This window comes from Nipponia nippon, unplaced genomic scaffold (assembly GCF_047370975.1).
Source record: "Nipponia nippon isolate SJK-2023a ecotype South Korea unplaced genomic scaffold, ASM4737097v1 scaffold_21, whole genome shotgun sequence".
NCBI classification, from domain to species: domain Eukaryota; kingdom Metazoa; phylum Chordata; class Aves; order Pelecaniformes; family Threskiornithidae; genus Nipponia; species Nipponia nippon.
In genome coordinates, this window is record NW_028262338.1 from 7,554,177 (window position 1) to 7,569,995 (window position 15,819).

The 15,819-nt window shown below is 39.5% G+C and overlaps 1 long non-coding RNA gene across 2 annotated transcripts in view; it reads left to right on the forward strand.

Annotated features, from left to right (window-relative positions):
* LOC148055543 (uncharacterized) overlaps positions 1-15,819 on the forward strand; it is a 276,819-nt gene that overhangs the window by 168,395 nt on the left and 92,605 nt on the right. For both annotated transcript variants that reach the window (XR_015705312.1, XR_015705313.1), the window contains exon 5: positions 3,124-3,274. This is a non-coding gene — a long non-coding RNA (uncharacterized LOC148055543). The remainder of the gene's footprint in view (positions 1-3,123; positions 3,275-15,819) is intronic.

Sequence of the window (15,819 nt, forward strand, 5' to 3'; positions counted from 1 at the left end):
TCAAAGTTTGTATTTTGACAAAATTATTTCATTTTTCAGCTATTTAGAATGAAAGCTGTCATTCATATACGTATGTGTGCACACATATGTATAAGATACAATTATTAAAGGACTCAAACTTGTAATAGAATGCTAAATGATATTCAGATTATGTTTTATTTTACTGATCATTGGACAATCAGAATTTTGCATTTTGAATTCCTTAAAGCTAGGTGTATACCATGTTTCTTCTTATGGATACATTGGAACATGTCATATCTTCAAGTATTTATTCAGTGTATTTGAATATGACTTCAATAGATAACCAGTGTACTGATACTCAAATCTAAATTAATTTACCTTATCATTCCTGCTAACTTCTGGATGATTCTTATTGACTTCAGCGAACACTGTGTTTTCTCTGATAGCTTGTGCAGTAAAAAGTTATCAAGAACAATATATCAATTTCAGTTTAGTGCATTGCTAGCTTTTTTTGAAGATAATAGGTTAGGACAAAAAGAGGTGGCATGAATATATCCACACTGTCCCTAAAGGAATACCTGGGAACATTTTGTGAACTTAAATACATTACATCAAATGAAATAAAAAGGCATATGAGTGCTGCAAATTCATCCCCTTTTGTTCTGCCCTGCTGTGGCCCTGGCAATTCATGCACACCCGTGCAGCACTGTAGCTTCCCTCCAGGTTTGTGGTTCTGTTTGCCAGATACATAGACCAAAGGAAGCTGATGCAGTAAAGAGCATCAGGGGATGCCTGTGTGTCTTTTCACAGCTGCAGCTTGGCACAGCATCCCCTTCTCTGAATCCAAGCCCATTGGGCTGGGGCAAAGGGAGCTTCACAGCTGCAGCTTGGCACAGCATCCCCTTCTCTGAATGGAAGCCCATTGGGCTGGGGCAAAGGGGGCACTGCTCCGTGCAGCTGCACAGCTGTGCTGTTCCTATTAAGTCTGTATCCATACCTGCAGTGGAGAGGCCATTGACATTTTACAAGAGTCATACCTAAATCCCCTAAGTCTGCTATTGCAAATATCAGCTCTTATCCTTATTTTTGTTCATCCTCAACTTTTTCCCCATCTTTGTTTACATGCTATCTCATTGTATATATTTGTCTAGTTTGGCCATGGCTCAAGGCCAGAAATGAGTCTTACTTTTGCTTCTCTGCAGTATGTCATATAAATATATGCTATATAGATGAATATATACACACCAACTCAATTATGTTTATAATTTCTGTTTTCCTAACCAGGATAAGACTGTGATCTTCTTAGAATTTTTCTATTTCTGAGCTGAATATATTAGGAAAGAATGACCAAATGCTCACGTCTATATCGCACTAATTTCTGATTATTACCAGAGGCGTGAGAGCTAGAGAGATGTTTCCTGGTGAGCAGACATGAGACTTGAGAGGAGATTAATTAACCAGCATGGAGAAACTGCAGGAGAAGAAAACACACCTTGTGGTAGATAGAAAGTGAGGAAGATCAATTTGTCTGTACTGGCAGTATCACCCGCAGAGTATCACTGCTAACAGGGAAAAGGGCCACGCTCGTACCGAAAGGATCCATAAGTGGAGAGACCAAGAACACGTGTATAGTAGAGAGAGGAATGTTCACTTAAGACTGAGATGTTTCTGTGACCTTTAACAAAATCTCAAGACCTGAGATTTTTGTATCACTGATGATGATTCTAGGTTGGTTAAAAAAGCAGTAGGAGCAAAGAAACTCTGGGAATCCAATATCTTGTTCATATGAAAATATATAGAATCATTAAAAAAGGAGGATTTGGGAAGTTTTAAGTAAAGAAAATGAACAATTGTCACGGTTAATAACTAAAGTAAAATAAAAATAGAACAGTAGTAATAGTAATAATAACAATAATAATAAAAACTAATAATAATAATAATACAATAGTAATACAAAGCAAGCAATAACTGTACAGTTGCTCACCACCCACCGACTGATGCTCAGCACGTCCCCCAAGCAGCGATTGTTGCCCCCCCCCAGCCAACTCCTCCCGCTCATATACTGAGCATGATGTCATGTGGTATGGAATAGCCCCTTGGCCAGTCTGGGTCAGCTGGCCTGGCTGTGCCCCCTCCTAGCTTCTTGTGCACCCGGCAGAGCCTGGGAAGCTGAAAAGTCCTTGACCAGCATGAGCGCCACTTGGCAACTACTTAGCAAGAACCAAAGTATCAGTGTGTTACCGACATTGTTCTCATCCTAAACCCAAAACACAGCACCATACCGGCTACCAAGAAGAAAACTAACTCTATCCCAGCTGAAACCAGGACAACCATATTGCACTCAATTAATCCAGGAAAAAAGGTAATGGTTATTCCTCTACAAAGTGATGCAGCACTGTAGAATCTAGCTGCTTAAGTATTTTTTTTTTATAAGAGACATAGTTCTGTTTATCAGTATTATTTATTCTAGTAAAATGTGCTATGGAAACCTGCATCCAGTGCAAAATTGCAGTGGCTTTTTGCAGTTTCTGGTAGCTCTTAAGCAGAGCATCTATTTACTCACTAGCATTAATATTAAAGATCTGAAACACATTAAGCTGTTTATGCAGGTATTTTTAATTGGGTAGTTAATTGGTTAAAAATTGACAAGAGGAGGCTTTTATTTGGGGAATTTATTGATCTATTCTTTATTCCCTGTTGAATAGCTAAACCCTATGACTAACAATAGGAGTCTCAGATTAGACATTTTGAGGAAAGGGAGAAAAAACCCAAAACATTTTCAGCAGTGAAACAAGCCAGTTCCTGACAGCCAGTAGATGTCATTCTATCTCTATTTTAATGCCAGTTCCTACTGTTCTTGTGATATTTTTCCAAATCACAAATTGCAGGTGGGAATGGGGGGAAACATTTACGTTTCACTGTCTTCTGATTAATGCACAAATTTATATCTTTCTTTTCAGTAATGTAAGGTGTCAGAGTGTGAAATTGGAACTTTTTGATGCAACTGAGACTGATAAGCTATTGTCTTTCAGTCACTCATACGTTAGTAGTGTTTTATTTATTTATTTGCTTGTACAAGGGGTTTGTAAGCTTCGCACTGTGCATGGTTTTCCTTTCTTTCTTTTCTTTTTTCTTTACAATTTCCTTTCTCTTTCTGAGCAGGTTTGCTTGATGCTGTTCCTGTAGTTCTTTTCCTATCACTTCTCAAGATGTCGAGGCCACATAGAAGAAGAGGGTTGTAACCCTGGGGAGACACATGGGCTGCTGCCCAGAGTCACACAAGAGAATGCTCTGGCACCACATGGAAAGAGAGGTTTGATGTTTGTTTTCTGAATAACCATATTGTTAACTAGAACCCAGACACAGAGCCCTGCTGACAAATGTGGGAAATACAAAGAATTTAATGCACAATAAGGATTTTGCAGTCTTGCTAGGCTAAGCAATTTGAAATTAGTAATTTCATTTCTGTCCACAAATACACAGTGCCTGTCTTGGGGATAGCGTGGGAAGAGGGGCAAAACATTGAGACTATGAGGAGAGTGAATTGCACTACCTTTTTAATGCTCGCAACAGCATGTTCTAGTGAAAGTAGGAGGAAACCAGACAGGCAATTCATTCTATAGCTGGAGTAGTTCAGGTGCCAGGACTATCGAGCTGACAGTTTCAAAAATGCTGAACGATTATTTTTGCTCTTTGGCAGCCATTGTTTCACCTGGTCCTGTTCTGTCACACGGGTACCCCATGTGTTTTGTTAGGCATTGAGCTGAGGCAGATGCTCTCCAAAGTGCATTAACTATGCTTCAGCACAGAACGCGCAATCCATGGTCCTAGAGGAGCAGTGAGTCTTAACCCTTGCTGTGTCAGAGCAAAAATACCATATTTTCTGCAGAATCAGTAACAGGCATATGAACAGATGAAAGACAGGCCTAACAGGTGAACTTTAAGGTGGAAGAATCTTAATTGGCTTTACAAAAGTACGGTTTTAAATGAGGGTGGAAAAATACAGGAACTATAAAATCCTTACAGAGTTACATTATTTAAAGCCTTTCTGTCTCACCTCTTCTCAAAGGGCTTACAATGTACATTACCTTTGAACCCAAAGTGTTAGGCTAAATGGCAGTCTTAGTATCTTGGCTTGGGTCTTATCAATGCTATTGCAGTTTCTTGCCGGGCAGTCATCGAAGTGTAATCCAGTGGGTGGCGGTGGCATGAATTAATCTTCTGGTGCTCAGGAGGAATCCCAACGCTCTGTGTGTGTTCTGGGTAACAGGCGCCGGGGAATAACAGTTAGAAGCTACCGGTCTGGGTCTGGCTGTTCCTGTTGCGCTTGGGGCTCTATGACAACCCGTGCTACTTTCTCACATGTGTCAGTACCACGCTAACACCACACCAGTACCACACCCTTGATGGAAAGCATTCGACACAGCAGAGTTGCGGTTCCTCTGGATCTTGGGGTTGTGATCTTAGATAATTTTTCATCATCGTGAACTACCATCTCAAGCAAATCAGGAATTAAAGCTGATGGGAGTAGAGATACAGGGTGCAGTAAACCACAAGTGTTCACGCCACTGTGTCTTATTAGCATATTAATTATATTAACGGCAAAAAATCACAATAAAGTGCTACTGCAGTCACAGAAGGAAAAAGAGTAACAAATCCATTGTCAGCAAGTGATACAAAACCAAGGAAAAGTGACTGATAATGTTTTTACAGGTACTGACTAGCAAAATGTCTGTCTACTGAAGACTCTCACAGTCTTGGTACTGTTTGCATAGCTGAGAAAATCAGTTATATAAGCAAGCAAAGTAAACACTACTCGCTTCTGCCTGTCTAAAGAGGAACAAACAAATAAAGGAGCTAAGTGTGATGGGGAAGTTAAAATGAACTGAAGAAGATGAAGATACTATGAATAGAAGGAATCAAGTGCTAGTCAGTTTAAATCTATCTTGCTACAAGGAAGAGCATGGAAACAAATCACTCACAACCTGACAAGGAAATAAGAAAAAGGCTCAAGAAATAGGGGTTGTGGCAAAAGATCTAAAGGACCAAAGATGTTAAAGCTCAGTTGGTTGGACAGAGGGCAAAGCTTTTGTTGTTTTGCAGTACGCATCTGTATATCTTTTGCTGAACTCTGCGCATTTTTACTCACAGCACCAAAAATAATGGAATTGCATTTTACCTTTTAAGCTGTGACTCACTTCACTAAAGGGTCATTGCCCAGACAGTCTGAATGTGCCCAGCAGACAGAGCATACCAAAAGGGAATAGAAATTTACATCATGTCTGTGTCGTGACAAAGGAAAATGTAAAGATCTCAGCTTCTCAGGGGGATGCTAATAGGCATCCTTTCAATCTGTGCCAAAAGAACATTATTCAGAATTCATACTAGGATGTGGTTTGTCACTGACAAAATCTTTAGTGCTGAGTATGTCTGCTCATCGGCTGGAATATGCTGTATCCCATTGCTGCACGGATTTAAAAAAAGGCTGAAAGAGGAAAAGGTTGAGAAGAGCAAGGAAAGGTCTGCAAGGTGCAAAGCAAAGCCGGGGAGCCTCTAATAATTTCATAATTCCTCTTCTTTTCACTCACATGAATCATGCCATGCAACACCGAGTTTGTGTGCAGACTCAGGGGTAAGGGAAGGGAAGAGACATGCGGGTATTTTTGCTTCAATCTGTCACCTAACCCCCTAATCCTAAAAAGGCGGGATAAATTGGATTCACAGAAATTGGCACAGTCTGACTGTGATGGTATCAGAGCAGTCTTTAGTGAAAAATATAGGAACTAGGTGCTTAGAGAGAGGAGGACTGTTCAGCTGCTTTTTCACAAAATTGTGAACCTGGCAGCACAGCAAGCCCTATCCGCTTCACGTTGCAGCTCCTGCATTGCCCCATTCCTGTAAGGACCATCAGGACGTTAGTGCTGAAGATGTGCCTGCTCCACATACCCGTGGGTCAGTTCAGTCTGAAACACTTAAAAGGGAAGAAGCCGAGACCTGCGGTAAGCTTCCTCAGAAAGCTGTTTTCCTGCAGGATCTGCTGCACAGGGGTTTCTTTTGCTTCTGAGGAGGGGCCAGAGGGATAGAAAGAGGCTGGCTAGAGGGGCTGCTGCTCCTCTTACCCCTTTCTCTCTTTGAGTTTTCATGGAATTTACGCTGAAGTGGACTTCACAGGTTTTCAGATATGCCCCGTTGGTTCTCTTCTGTACATGTGGGAGAGTATGCAATATTTCTAGGTGATAACAAGCTATTTATGCATCCCGCTATGTACTTCAATAATTGTGTCCGATGATTCTGCTAAAGGAAGAAATTGAGTTAGCGCCTTCATGTGTGCTGTGAATATGATCCATCTTTTATCTGTGTTCGGGGCTCTTACTGCAATAATTAGTTCACGTAGACTATTTGCAAATTTGAAGCGATGACATTTTGTGATTCTTTCTTTGCTTTATCTTTCTGTGTATTTAGGCAGGAAACGTCATCAACTGTGGATACAGCTTTTACAAATAGATGACTCTATCTTACTGTGCACTGTGCTTCATAGATATCTTAAAGTTAGGGGTGCGCTGTGGTTTGTAGGTCCTACTCCTCCAAAGCTGGTGCTTTCTGAAAGCACAGAGAATTAACCTTTACTCAACTCTCTTCTTCTCTTTCTGGCTGTGGTGTAGACTGGTTGTAATATTTCTATAAAATGCCTTGACATGGGAATTTCATTACTTTATGTGTATCACAAAATCAAAGCAAGCCTTCCACTCACCTCTCCCTCCCCCTTTCCGCTTCCCTCTTTCTTAAATAAAATTGATGTGATTAGACTTCTGTTGTGGAAAAATGAAAGTGATCAGCTGAAACGTCATTACATCAGATGAAGATCTTGTCCTTTCTAAAGTGTTTGTTCGACATAGAGGTGATACGTTGTACGTCTTCCCATGAAAATTTCTGCTTCATACCAGTAAGCCTGAATCACTATTGTATGTGTCCAGTGGTGACACAGTAGGTTGCTATGAGGGACAGATGCCTCATTCCAGTTTACTCAATGGAAGTCAAAGCCAGGCACTGCGTTTTAACTGCCACTGGGTGGGTGGGTGGGTTGGGTTGGTTTGGTTTTCCATTCAAAGACGAAGTATTTGGAATAAGTGGTCTTTTCTGAAAAAAATGCTTGTCATGCTGCCTAGCCTCACCTGGTCTTATGTAACTCTTTACCAAATGCACGTAACCAAAAAAGGGATCTACTCACATTTTAATGGTTTTTTAGTATTTACTTCATTATTATTTCTTAGCAGTCAAGGAAATTTTATATGTTTCTCTGTGCTCTTTTTTAGCTTCTTATGATGCACTAGAATTATAATTTCAATAGGCAAAAAGTATATGATTTTGGGGGTAAATAACTTATCATTATTTTAGGTTGAGTTTAAATGTTGTGATATAAATAATTTTGAAATACTCCTAAAATTGTTGTACTTCATTTACTGGGAAAACATAAAGAATAAGTATTTGAGGCTCTGCTTTTGATTATTTTTTAAATAATTTTAAAGCTAACTGGTAATCTATTAGTTATATTGTGCAGGATTTATACCTAAAATGTCAATTGCAATAAATAGGTTTTGTTTTGCCCATTTCTTTTATGAGGGGAAGTATAGTAGCCTTCTGAGGTTCTTCCATTATTTAGCTATGGTTTTTTGCTATGTATAAGTAACCTGAAGAAACGACCATTTACATGCTCAGTTTAAAAAAAGGAAAAAAAAAAACTTTTAAGATTAGCTGTATTCTAGTCTCAGGTACAGGCTAGGTGTGGATATAAGAACATGCTGTCTATAATAAAATACCTGTAAAGGACCAGTAGCTATTCAGAATGACTCTGCTTGGAATAAGCAACAGAAAGGTCACACTTGAGATAATAAATATTCATGTAATTAGGTTATATGCAGCTACATAGAATACAATAGCACCAATCACCATAAGTGATTGGAGTGTTTTCATCAAATTCAGTGATGAATGAGAGACGAAGAATATTGCCAAGTGGAATACGTTCTGTGAATAACCCATGGTAGTTGTTAAGAGTAGTCTGTTTGCCAAACCCTTGCTTTCCTCTTGTCGTTTATATAGTGCAGTACCCCCTGGCGAAGCATAGGTAAAGTTTCTCCCATTCAGCAGCTTTTTACATCCTTTTGGTATTAGTAAAGATATTTGTACATGGCACAGTACAATAGAGCGCTAATCTGCTTTTACAGTTTTCATTATAGACACAAGTCAGATAAATCAGTCACAACTTTTCCCTGTGCACGCAGTGACGCTACCTGTGTTCCTCCCCTTTCTTCCTTTTTTGCAAATTTAAGGCATTAGTGCTAGTATCTTGCCTAAGTTCCATTTTAAATTATTACTTTCTGCTTGTTAAATTCCTCCTGAAATTTCAGGAGGATTCAGTACTCATCTTCATCTCTAGTCCTGAACCATTGTGGCGTGTGTAACAGTGCACAACAACATCTGTCCAAAAGGTCTCTGGTTTGTAGCGATGCTGGTTTCTAACGTATAGGTTACAAAACACAACATTATTATTCACCACATGTATTCATTTATCTTACACTGCCTTACAGTAGTTTAAGCTGCAAGCTTAGCTCTGCAGGCAAGATACCGTGCAGGGAGATGGACAGTCCCGTGGGGCTCTCCCTACGTTTACGTTGTCTGCGGAGAAGCCTGATGTTCAGCACGCGGAGTGACAGGAAGTTTTGCCTAAAACAGCTAATTTGCTTATCAGCTTGCAATGCAAAATTGCAAGTATTTTATAGAAGAAAAAATTCTGAGCAAGGGGATTTGGTAGACATGTTCAAATATGCCTAAAAATACAGCAAAAATGAAATACTTTGCATAAATATACAGCTGTCCCTTCTTGGGATGAAAAACGGAGTGTCCTCCCCAAGGCAGTCTGCTGCAAGTGAGCATTACTGCAGGAGGTATTACATTATTGCTTATGTTATGGCTGTGTTAAACTCTTCACTAATGTGTACGAGAACACCTGAGAATCCGTGACCTGGATTTTATTATGCCTCTTGGTACTTGTTTTCTAGGCAGTAATGTTGCGTTACAAGAAGCTGCGTATGAGGTACGTTAGTTAGCTATCTGCAGGAAGGAATCAGACTAAGGGCAGAAGGAATCTGGCCCTCAGTACTGCACCACACGTACTGCATATGTTGTCCTGCCATCTAGAAGCAGCCTAACTGGCAGTTGAAGGTTGTTTGTAGTGCTCTGACAGATAAAATATCCGCCAGAATCAGGAGGGCACAAAGGAAGTTTATGTATTGTGTTTCAAACACATCATGACTGAGATCTGACACTTGGCCCACAAAGTGGAAGAGGATGAGGGCTGTGCTCCAAGTAGGAAAGTGCAAGAATTGGTAACAGGGTTGCAAAGGAGTTGTTGAACAGACCGGGCAACGACTAAGCACCTATGCCTGCTCAGGCAGACTGCCCATCCTTGCAGGGAGTGGGGGGATCAAATGGGTCACTTCTGAAAGGTTTAAAGAGAGATTAACGTGACTGGTTGTGATTGCCTTCAGCACGTATGGCATTTATAAAAGCCATGAAAAAAAATTATGTTTTGGTATGTTGGACATGAACAAGCTCAATTTTAAAAGTTTCTCATCAGAGACAATGAAAAATGTTAAACGAGAGAGGGATTTTTCATATTCACCTGTCTAGAGGCAGTAATACCTTTCAATTTCACCTTGTTGTACAATGTGGGAATATGAAGAAATTCTAGTTTCTGCGTCAAGGTGAGAGACTGTTGACTTGGATGAAATCTTGAGCTATTTTTGTAGAGAAATTTCCATCTGTAACTGTGTTGATTTCCAATTAGAATCAGATTATAGCTGCTTTCATTGTTTTCTGCTCTCAGAAGTGTGAAGGAATTTTAAATCTCCAGTGATTATTTCTTCTCAGCTAGTGCTTGTTTATTTTCTTAAAAGCAAAGCAGAATGAGAAAGTATGCAATACATCAGCATGCATATTTAGTTCAAAGACTACTTGCTCCTGCTTGGCTAAAACGAATAGAGCACAGAATACACTAAGAAAAGATTTCTCTCTGTATTGTTCTCATGCTGAATTTTCATTAAGATTTCATCAAAAATCCATTAGAACCCCCCGCCTCATCCTCAATAACTGCAACAAGGGCTGTTCTTCCAGGGGCCCAGAAAGTCTGGTGTTTGTTAAGGGGATCAAATTCGACCTCCTAAGAAAGAGTTTACCAGGGTATTTACTCTTTTTTCTCTGTCTGTCTTGAATGACCTGATCGGCTAGTTACGTTATATTTTAGCTTGTTTAACTAAATTTGTATTTTGTTTGCAATTACGTGTGTAATTATTATTTCTTAGATTATCTTGAAAATGAGGAAACAGAGGTTCTCAGGCAGGGCATTTGATTTTAGGATGGAACCCTAACCATCAGTTGTTACTTAGTGGTATTTCATGCCTATGGAATCAAGTTCATAGAGAAAAGGGTAAGACTGAGTGTTTGGGAATGTTTCTTATATGGCAACCTTTACAGTACTATACGGAACTGGAAAACACAGCAGGATCTGTGCAGCGCGAGTACCACAAAATTTGGCTAGATGATGATGAATAAATCATAAACAATGAAGATGATTATATAGGGCATTTCCGTCTCTACAGCAGGTGTGTAATAAGTGTCTTTGCAAAGCTGGACAAAAGTAGATGTATTGAAGAACTGAAAATGTGGTGTGGTTAAGATCTCAAGTTCTTCTTCATATCTGTTTTATGGTATCTCAAGGTTCAGGTCTCTAACTGGAGACCTGAGAATGAGGAGTTTGGGCCTGTAATCCAACAGCTAAAAAAGTGACTGATTGTAAGAGCTATTGATCATCCGCTGGGCTTTTTTGAAGCTGTATTCTCTATGCTAGTTTGCAAATTGGTCAGCTGTATCTAACTCATCTCGCTTTCCTGCCAAGCTGTCATGATGTCTCTATATAGACCAATAGTTTAAAATTCGCATAGGTGGATGAAAGAAGTGCATAAGTAAACATAAATTTGAGTTGTTAAGAAAGGAAAGTGTTGGACACAATAAGATGATGTCAGATGGAAAGAAGAGTTTATTTGTCCATGGATAATGAAATTTTTCAGCACTATTTCAGAGTATGTAAATTGGCTATTTGTGGACATACCTTTATGGACATCTCTGTCAAAAGGAATTAAATAATGATCATCTCCCATTTTTAATGCACTGTTTTCAAAATAAAACAACAAGAATGCAAAGAGATTTACAAGGATGAAAAAATATTTTAAATCTGCTACAAGAAGAGAAAACAATTAATGTTTCCCATATCTTCAAATGAGCAGATTTTTAAAGACATCTTGTTACTTTTGTGTCTTTAATTTGTCCTTTCTAGTCACTAGCAACTATACTAGCCACTATTAGCCACTTTGCCATTCTCTAGTCAGTCTAAAACCTTTGCCTATATTAGAAAAATAAGATGATATGTCCTGTCTCTCCAAAAACATTTCTCTCTGAATTTTTTGTCAGACAGGTAGGGGTCATTCAAAGCCAAATTCATGTGGTCAGTAATTTTGTTTTGTAACAAATGGAAGGAGAAACTTCCATAAGAGGAATGGAAACATCTCATGGACTCACTGAACATGGGATTGGCACATCATTTACCTGCTTCCTGAGGGGTTTCATCAGCAAAAATCCCTCTGACATGCTTCCGTTTGCTTGCCTGCAAAGGAGCATCTAGGAACGTGTAGGCACCCTTCCCAGAAAGTCAAGTCTAGCCATTGGAGCACTCAGAAGAAAGTGAACAGAATTTTTTTTAATGGACACTTTGCACATTATTAATGTTATCTCCTACTCCCAGCAGCTGAATAAAAATCTCTTTCCTCTCTCTCTGCTTCTTCTGTTATAGATTAATGTAACTGATTACTCACTTGTGGTTGCATCACTTTCTTGAAGGCTTGAACACTGAACATACATGTCTAAAGTGTTTTTTGAATGAAAGATCTTGCTAGGAGAAAAAGTCTGGAGACAAGTAATGGCAAAAGCACCTTGATTTTGCTTGGCTGGGTTTACGGCTTGTATTTTGGGAGAGGATGATTATTTACCGTGATCTGGAGAGGGAAGTTTAGCTCAGACACAGGACACCAGCTAATACCAGGAATAATTAAATAATATTCTCTTGTAGGTGTTCAGTTACCCAGTCTTTATGTATGTTTATTTCAATAGATCTGCGTTGTGTTGAATTCTGTTACAGCTTCTGCTTTCTGATAATGGCGGTGTGCTAACGAGAGCTAGCTGCAGTGAAGTGTTGTGGGGGAAGGAAAGGTAGTGGGCGACATACTCTTCATGACGTAGGTAGTTTTTACTGTGCGTAGCAATTAACACTGCTTTAGTCCCAAAGTTAAAAAGAAGAAAAAATCCCCCAAACCTTTGGACTTACCATCATAGCTTCAAGGGGCACATGAGAAAGAAGGCGCCTCCTATTTTACATAAAGGTTCTAAAAACAGTTCTTGGCGTTTTGAACTCTCTGAGCTGTTATGAAGTCGAACCCCATTGATTTTGGCGTAGAAGAGGTAAACAATATTGGGGCAAATATTAATATCCTGTGACTAGAATGCTAAATGGGTTCTGTTTTTGCCATGTTTAGATATGGCAGACATTTAAGAAAGAAACACTGCCAAGGTCTAATAATTGCAAAATAATTACAGCTGTTGAAGTTGAAGCTCAGGAAGCGTGAAGTGCATTCAAGAATTGCAGTTCCCTGGCGATGCGATTAGTTCACAATCACCACCCTTACAGTTCTGCTTGGAGGTTTTTTGTGAAGAAAAGAAGACAGGATTGACAGATGAACACTGTTTTCATCTGAGTTGCAAATTGTCACAGGCTGATTCACCTGAGGAGAAGACTGACCAAGCAGTCAAGAACAGGGTCTTGTTGTGTAGAAAATTACAGAGAAATATTAGCTATTTACCTGGAAGATGGGATATAACACTCTGCAGTGCTGTATACAGAAATGTACATCAGTGATTGTGTTCAGTCCTTGGCTTATAAAAAACAAGAGCATCAGACTTTTTATGCAAGCCTGTGTTTCTGCCTGTGTGAACTTGATACTGACCTCTATCTCTTTGTGCATAATAATCTTATGTAGATGCTTGTTATCCTTGTGTACTGGAGTTTGCAAGCACTTACCCTGGGTTTGGGGTTCTTTTTTTGTGAGGGTTTTTTTTTTTTAAAGTTGCAGTCTTTTAACACACAGTAAAAGAATATTTAGGGTGAGGACAGAACTGAAGTACGCTATTTAATGTGTCAAACTGACTTGTGCTCTTCAAAGTGTTATAATGACAGGAAGTTTATGAGCTGAAGGCCTCCTCACGTGGGGACAGTATGGGGCACTGGTAGCAGAGTTGAAATACTGATCATAAAGCCTTCGCATACTGGTAAGAAGTTACCCCAGCGCGGTTATTAAGCATGTGCAGACTCTTACCCCAAATCTTTTACCTAGAGGGACGAGACGTTTGCAGCTAAACAAACAAAGTGTATTTAAGGAGAAAAAAGAAGCAGCAGAGGGAGTTAGGGGGTTTCAGAGACGGGGGAGTGGAATTCCAGTTTAGGTCATTGCGCTGGGAGCTCCCTGAATTTTTTCTCCTTGTTGCTAGCCTTGTAAGTAGGTGTGATTTAACGTAAGCTTAGAAAGCCTGAGGAAAACACTGCTGCCTTCCTGGAAGTTAGATTGTCTGGTGGCTGAGTTGCAAGACAAGATGTGGGAGCAGCATGGGTCCATGGAGGTTAGACAAAAATAATAAGGAATGTGGCAGGAAAGGGTAATGATCTCCCTTATCTATAGTAGAGTTTTCAGCTTTTCAGGGTGTTTCCTATCAGACTATTCCTAAGCAAGACAATCTATCAGCCTTCAAAGCTTATTAGAAAAAGCCTTCAGGGCTTTTTTGCTTGCTGGATAATACTAATGTGTTTTAGAGCTGTTAAATATGTTAATTTTTAGTTATATTGGGGCTCCTGGAGTAGCCTATACTTCCTAAAATGTGCATAGGTGCAAGACAGGAAATAAATACTTGTGCAAATCAAAAGACTTTATAAATAAGGTGACTCAGGATTAAATTTTACTCTAAGTTTTCTGTCCTGGGTGAATAGTAGTGCAAAGCACAGTGTGAAGCTCCATGCCCTCAGAATCAAACCCTGTCCTATGATCTGCCAGGTGCATGAAGTGAGAATTTGTACGCACTTCATAAATTTTGAAAGAGTATAAGTTATACAAAGCGTGTGTGTGAATGGGTTTAAATTTTTGCATATAAACCTGTGGCATGGTAAGCCTCTCCTCACACACACCTTCTGTACCTCGTCTCTCTTCTGAATAGTTAGAAGCACAAAGCCCAGTGGTAAGGGGCATCTCTGGTGATTGAGCTGAATACAAAAACGGGGTTTGTGTTAAGACCAAGAGTTGAATCAAAGTTCGAGCAGCCTTTTAGCTATGCCTGAAGATAAGAATAAGACTAATCTCTGAAAATACCAGTTTGCTAACTCAAGTTCAGACCTGTTTTGAGTCTTCGGAAATAGCATCTTACTCTCCGTGTTCAGAAAATAATTCTATATACAACTTTCTGTGACTATCCACTACAATCTAGTCATTAAAGGCCCAGTCTAAAAGGGCCACTTTGGACTGTCTGAACTCAATGAAAGATGCATTGAACAAAATATCAATTGTAATCTGAATATGCTGGGGAAAACTGGACTATCAGTCTTTTTTCCTTTTTTTTTTTGTTTGTTTGTTTGTTTGATTAGGCAATAAAGATCTGAACCCAGCAGCTGCAGGAATGTTTTGCTTGTATTGACAGCATTATTTTGTGGATGAAAGAAGTTGCTGTCTTCTCTGGGGACTGGTTTTCATGAGATGCTGTGTTTGTGATGCTGCAGATGCATGTTAGGTATTAAGACTCTTAGCTGTGCCTCTGGAAGAAGCATGTTAGCAAACAAGGACTGGAAAAAGCTTCGTTGATCAATCAGTAACGTTGCCATTGCTGTTTCATAAACTTCAGATCAAACTTCACAATAGTTAGGATTTTTGTCTTGACTGCTTTGCTTGGAAAACTGTTCAGGAGTGTCATTGTCCTGATGGCTAGAAACCTCCTTCTAATTTCCAGTCACAGAGAATTCAGTTTATATGCATTTCTTCATGTACCTGCTTTAACCTTTAGCTTAAATTATTCTTTTAAATCCCTGGTGTTGACCCTGAAGTGTATTTATAGAGAACAGTCGCGCCCTCTGATGAGCTTTTCTAAGTTTCTTGTCATGTAGTAGTTTCTTCGTTCCTCTGACAGTAACTTTTTTCCTGTGCATATTTCAGACTCACTTAACTTCTAAAAATACGAATAACCAGAGCTGTGCTGAGCATTCCAGATATTTTGACAAAGATTAATGTTTTCCAGTCTCTCCTGGAAGTGCCTGGCTTGATTCTTTCTAGCTTCTCATTTACGTTTTCTGCACTTGTATCACATTGGTGGCTCATCCTGTGACTGGTGACTAATATGCCCGGGTTTCTTTTTTCTGTGACGTCTGCAATTGATGAGCTCATAGCTTCTAGCAAAATTTTCTGTTAATAGTCCTCTAGTGAGCTGAAAGGTATCGAGAGCTGAATGCCTAAGAGTGGGCTCTGTCATGTTAGTGACCTAGGTAATGTTCTTAATGTTGCTTGTAGCAACTTTGTAGGACTTCTCAGTTACTTTATTTGTAAATCGGGGGGAAAGAGAGGGATTATAGTTGTCTGCTTTCTTAGCTATGGATGAAGTTAGTAAATTGCATTGTAAAGAAGTAAACCAAGAACTAGGGACCTCCAGAGCTGTAGCACATTA